The 6,430-nt window shown below is 46.1% G+C and overlaps 1 protein-coding gene across 6 annotated transcripts in view; it reads right to left on the reverse strand.

Moving 5' to 3' along the window:
• ARHGEF33 (Rho guanine nucleotide exchange factor 33) overlaps positions 1–6,430 on the reverse strand; it is a 33,156-nt gene that overhangs the window by 25,620 nt on the left and 1,106 nt on the right. For 2 of the 6 annotated variants that reach the window (XM_023923292.2, XM_023923291.2), the window contains exon 1: positions 5,081–5,265. The gene's annotated coding sequence lies outside the window, so the exon portion shown is untranslated. Of the gene's footprint in view, positions 1–5,080; positions 5,266–6,430 lie in introns of those variants that run through there. The other 4 variants (XM_086872125.1, XM_086872140.1, XM_023923293.2 and 1 more) reach the window with 4 other exon arrangements.

Genomic DNA, 6,430 nt, shown 5'->3' on the forward strand with positions numbered 1-6,430 from the left:
AAGTTCAGACAACAGAGAAAGGAGGGATTGGAGAGAGAATGAAGCATCCTAAAGATCTGTTTGGGTTCACAGTCACAGTACCTCCACAGAGTGGATGCTGATACAAATGCTTCCCTCCCAGCCCCAGGCCATTTGTGCTTCCATGGACAGGTGACTAAAAGGTTCTATGTAATCCTACTAACAGTTTTCTCAGCAAGATACTTCCTGTATGAACTGAATCAAAATATGCTGTAGTTTGAACAGCACATGAACATCTTGCATGGGTGTTCTGCATCAAAGAGTTAGCTTTTTGCTATGCAACCAGTCACCAAAAACATACTTCAGACCTGTGTTTGAGCCACAGAAATACTGCCTTCAGAATGCTGCTGCACAATTCTGCCAGCACTTTAGGAGGCATTTGTACTGCTGTGCCTGCTTTCTCTGCCATTGCCTCCCTGACTGGAACTGCTGCAAGGCACCTCGATGGCAGAGGTGTGGCCTCTGTGGGAGCCAGGGACAACAGGGCATGGTACTGTGCCCAAGCCAATCCCGTGGTAAAGCTCCTCATCACTCACCTGGTATTGGGATTAGGACCCTGATGCCTGATTAATGACATGGGCAGAGACACAGAAAGATGGATTGTAGCAGCTCACACTTCTCTTATCAACATGGGCCCTCCCCACATCCACACTTCCCCTTCACAGGGTTTGATCCAAGTCTGCCTTTTTGTCCAGCCTTACTAGGAAACCAGATGTAATTTAAGACTCTACAATAACCTCCTACCTCTCTCCTATGCAGAACACAGGACACAGCTATGCAGAAGGCTGATGGGAGTCATCCTTGGCTTTGCTAATGGGGCTGGAGTGGCCAGCATAATTATGGCACAGAGCTCTGCTGGCATAGCTCTGCCAAAGTGTTTCAGAGAAGTCTGGGGTGATGTGTTCAGGGAAGCAGGCACAGAGAAAGCCACATGGCATTAAACAGATGGGAGAACTGCAAAATATGCAAGAGTCCTGTGTGGCTACTGGAAATCAGAGCAGAAGCAGGTGCTTCTGGTGCAGTCAGCAGTATAGCTTTGGGCCCCACACATTAAACCTGAGAGCTTTTGAGTGTGGAATTGCCAGGAGAGGAGGGTGGTGGCACTATCAGTGCCCCAGAATACACAGCTGGCCTCTTGCTGGAGGGTATGGTGTGGATTGAAAGGCTTCCAGCACAGACTTGGGGTTAAGCATCATCTTAAGATTGAGGGTTAATGAAAAGATAAACTTATTTGCAAGAGAGCTGTTTATAAGATCACTTGCTAAGAAGATCCACTGACTTCTCAGGACAGAGGATCCCTTGGTGAGGCATGTGGAAAACTTGAGCAAAGGTGGAGGGACCTTTGAAGTGGGCTTTGTACAAATAGGCTGGGAAAGCTTCCACAGTGAGATAAATCTTAGAGTTTGTTACATCTGGTTTCAATCAGCTGATAGTATAACAGTTTTGGTTTTTTTTGTTCTGAAGACTCTTGAGTCATTACAGAGTTTAGATGGGCAGGGACCTCTGCAGTTATCTGACTCAAAGTAGGGCTAACCCCAAAGCTAGACCAGCTTGCTCAGGGCCACACCTAGTCAAGGTCCCAAGTCAGAGAATTCTCAACCTTTCTGCATCTGCATTCCAGGGCTACACCGCTCTTATGAGGAAGAATTTCTTCTTTATGGCCAGTCGAGGTTTCTTTTGTTGGAGTTTGTGCCCTTGGCTATTTGTCCTTTCACTGTGAGAAAAGCCTGGCTCTCTGGACTGCAACCCTTATTAAGTAGTTGGAGGTGGCTATAGAAGTCTCCCAGCCTTCCTTTCCCCAAGCTGAACAAACCCAATTCAATCGGGTTCTCACTCTATGTATGCTCTGTACTCCAGCCCTCTTTAGGAAAAACAAAAACAAAAACAAAAACAAAAACAAAAACAAAAACAAACAAAAAAAAAAAACAAAAAAAAAAAAAAGAAAAAGAAAAAAGAAAAAAGTTCACTCCTTTTCTGGTATTAGGTGTTCCAGAAAATTACAAGAATATGAGTTGTTTTTTAAAGTAGCTAAATCCCTCTAAAAGTTTTGAGGACAAGGTATTTAAGTGTGTGTCTCTGAGCAAAACAGACTTATAAATTCAACTTCAGTAACAAAGTTGTTAAAACTTTGCTCCCAATTTCAATTAGTCAGCACCATAGAAAATTCCTGAGACTTCTGTTGTTGGGCTGTTGAACTAGGACTAGTGTGCTTAAGAGAACTTGTTTTAAAATTCAGAATTGGTTTTGCAATGCTGGGGGAAAGGGAAGAAGTAGGAAAGACAAAACAGATATGAAAGAAACATGAACCTCTACTGTTTTCACTGAAAACAAAATTGCATTTTGCTGGAAATCAATTATTTTTAGCATTTTTTTGCCTATTTTATTAAGGACATTTAAGACTGTTTAAGCACAGTCTGTGTCCTCTGCAGAGCTCAGGAGTGAGTCTTTGAAACGGGGACACCGGGGATGCCGCCATCCCCTCCTGCTCCAGGCAAACCAGGAGTTTTGCTATCTGACTGTGCTGCAAATTAGGTTGACCTTGGTTAAGTGGGTCCAGAAAACCTTACCTGTTTTACCAGAGTAACTGTCTTTGTGTGTCCTCTATCTGCAGCCGGCAATTTCCTGAGTTACCCCTTAGTTCTTTGTTACATTAAATAATGGCTACTTTCCAGCATTTGGGGCTCACTGCTGTACTCACTGAGTATGTAACATCGCCTCTCTCCGCTGGTTCTTCTGAATTGCTGAACATAAAGAGCAAAATTATTCAGTTCTTCCTCATCACTGGAACAGAATGTGAACCTTGCCCTGGTTTGTAGTGAAGGTTTGTCCTCTGTTCCCCACAACTGTGGGTGGGGAAGTTGTTAACTGTCCTCAACAAGGACCAGGAATTCAGGGAGCCTGAGCTGGCTGAACAGTGTCTGGCTTGTGCTTAAACGGTGCAGAAATGGGTTGGAAAATAGGATTGGTATTTGGCCCTAAGGCCCTGGACAGGGGTTGCTTGGTCAAATCATGCCTCTGCTGGCAGTGGACAAGTCCTAAACTCACAGCAGAGTCCAGGTGAGCAGGAGCCCTTGTATGGCTCTAGTTCAACTTCCTGCTCAAATCAAGACTAATGTCAAACTTCCTCAGGGCTCTGTCCAGCTCAAGTCTGGATATTTCCCACACTGCAGTCTTCACAGACACTCTGGGCCCTCCAGCACCCTGAAGAAGAATATTTTTCCTTACATCCAGTTGAGGTTTCCCTTAGCTGCAGCTTGTACCCTCTGCCTTTCACTGTGCACCTCTGGGGATATTCTGGACTCCATCTTCTTTACAGTACCCTTGAGGGAGTTAAAAGCTGGACAGAATTCTCCCCTTCATGTTTTTGTCTCAGTCCTGAGCAAGTCCCTCCCTGTATACACAAACATGAATCCATGTGCACATCAGCAGCAAGCGCAATCCCTCCATGAAGCTCCTTTCCTAAACCACTACCAGGCCTCCACCTGTGGCAAATCCAAGGTTTGCTTGACATGCCAGCCCACCACAGGGTAGTTCCTTCATCAAAGGAGCTGTTATAGTTCCTCTGCAAGCTCCCCACTGGCCAGGCTCACTACCCAGTCACATGGAGCCATTCCCAGGCTGTCTTGGCCTGCCATTCAAGCCTAGGTCCCCTGCTTCAGGGACAAGAAATGGCAAAGATGTGCTTGTTTCTTCAGAGCTGAGCACTAAAACTCATTTACACTCCTGCAGCTCCTATCTAGTCAGAATAATATCTCCAGAGCAAAGCCCAGAGAATAGTTCGAAGGTGTTAAAGCCGCCAGATTCCTCCATTACAGCAAAAGAATGTATTTTCCCCTTTTGTTTCTATCTCCCCTCCAGCAGACAAATCTGCTGGAAACAAAAAAACCCTGCTGTTAGTGAATGCCATGCTGCTGGCCACTGGTGACCAGCAAAGAATCCTGCCCTGGTGCAGCCCCTCCTGCCCAGCACAGCAGCCAACCTGTTAACAGAGCCTGGGCCAGCACCCACTTCCCATGAGATCCCCGAGGGAGAAGGGAGGGAGAGAGGGAGGGAGGGAGAGAGGGAGGGAGGGAGGGATGGATGGATGGATGGATGGATGGATGGATGGATGGATGGATGGATGGATGAATGGATGGATGGATGGATGGATGAGGTCCCAGTGAGTTGTGCCCTTGAGGCAGCACAGGAGTGGAGTTCCTGCACAAAGCTATGCACAGTGCAGAGAGGGGAGGCAGGTCCTGCAGCCTGAACTGCATCTGTGTGACCATGCTCCCCCTCCCAGCGCTCCCCCTGCATGGAATGGCACAACTGGGGGAGAGAATCATCTGTGCAGAGGATCACAGATCATAAAGGACTGAGGGAATAGACCGAGCTTCAGCATGCAAACAGGCAGGGTTCAGTAAAGCATTCATAGCCTAGCCTTGGAGCACAACAGTTACTATTTGTCTGGCTTCCTGTCCCATTCTGCTTCTGAAATCATGACATGGGTAACAGTGCAGGGGAATCCATGTGCACTTTTGCTGCTTCAGTTGTTAAGAATCCACAGTTTTCCTAAATTAATGCTTGGGGTCTTCCTGGTGACTGTCTCAATGCTGCTTGCTGAGATTGCTGGCTGTTTTAAATATCCCACTTGCAGAACAACCCCCAGTCCTCTAAAGAGAACAAAAAATCAGTTATTTACTCTCATCACTCTTGTACTTTGTCTCAAACTAACTCTAATGCGGTTGTCATCCAAATAAGGCAGTTCATCATGATACTTCAATTTATCTTGTAAAGGGTGAGAGCAAAATAAAAGGTCTTTTTAAACTATTTTAGAGACCTCACTATAAATGCAGGCTAACAAGATTGTCCAGCACACTAAGAAGCTAGATCTCCATTCAGAATCTCAGAAGAAATAAGCTGAAAATTACTGTGGGCACTGAAGATACAAAGCACTTTAAATATCATTTTATGAGCTGCACACACGATATAATTAGTTTTTGCTCTAGCTTTTTCCAATAATATGGAAAATGGCATAATTAACCCCACTATTCATCCCAAGCCGAGTACATTTTAAACTCACCCCAGGATAGTTGAAGATCCTTCAGCACTGGCAGTTGCTAGAGTTGGGAATTAGCACTGTGTAAGAAAGGAGAGAGAGAGAGAGAGAGAGAGGAGAGCAATGGTGGCTTGACATTTCCCAGGATGGGACTGTCACATGCTAATCGCTGATTTGAAAGGCAAGCATAACAAAAGCCTCCTAATTATATAATCTTCGGGTCACATCCTCGCGTGCCCATGCAAAAACCAGGACTGTGCACTTGGAAGAAGGCGTTGCAGACTTTCTGACTTTTTAATTAGCATTGCACAGGGCGGGGGAGGGAGGGCGAGGAGCCCTGGGAAGTGACGGTAGCGGGGCCATGTGGGGCCATGCACTGGTGTGGCCGTGCTGCTTTGCCAGGCTCAGAGGATCTTAAGTACCTCCTGTGGCATCCAAAAAAGACAACCTCCAGATGGGGACAGGGAAACGGGACCACCTCCTCCCTACCTGCTGACATCCTGGCTTTCCTAGGGATGCCAGGGCCAAGAAGGTGCAGGGGCCAAGGGCAAGGTTGCCAAAGCAGCCATGGCAGGGGAGCAGCAACAACCAGCACTTGAGTATTTTCTGTTTCTTGCTAGATGATGAAAAAATTTCTTTTGAGTAAAAATAAACAAGGAATTGGGGGGTGGGGAGTAGCAGCCCTCCACACCTGCTCCATTTCTAGGAGGATCAGCCCTTCACTGGAGGGCTCTTTGCTCCCAAGGGCCTCAAGGAAGCATGTGGAGAATGCAAGTAGCCCAAAGGTAGGGCTGTCAGGGCACTGCTTGGGCCAGTCCACTGAGTTACTCTGAAGCATAAGAACAGGGAGACATAAGGGAAGAGGCACAGTAACAAAAGGCAGACTAATTTCTCCCTGAAAGACCAAGATCTGCTCCAAAGATACCCCCCCAGGCAGAAAACCTGAAACGTGAAACTGCACAGCCTAAATCAGTATAATTGCTGTGCAGCATAGATAAATGTGGAGTCCTAGCAAAGGAGCTGAAAGGACAGGCTCCTAAATTAACAGAAGCTCTCTGGAAGATGCTGCAACCTCTGAATTCAAGGACTAGAGACAGAGGACATGGTATTTCTTTTTTGGTTTGGTTTTTGGGTTTTTTTTGGAGCTGGCTATTTCAGAAGCAAAACACAAGAAAATTGAACAAAATCAGCTGTTCCCCTCAGGCACAAACACATAAAAAGGTCTCCTTTTGCAGTCCCCCTCTAGAAAATTAGAATAGTGTATATATGTATGAGAACAGAAGTATTTTCACTTTAAGACAAGAGAGCATCTGAGAGGCAAAACCCCATGAGATCACGCAATGCATTTCTTCTGCTGTAGAGAGCCAGCTTCTT

The sequence above is a fragment of the Cyanistes caeruleus genome, chromosome 2, assembly GCF_971803275.1.
Source record: "Cyanistes caeruleus chromosome 2, bCyaCae1.hap1.1, whole genome shotgun sequence".
In the NCBI taxonomy this organism is placed as follows: Eukaryota; Metazoa; Chordata; class Aves; order Passeriformes; family Paridae; genus Cyanistes; species Cyanistes caeruleus.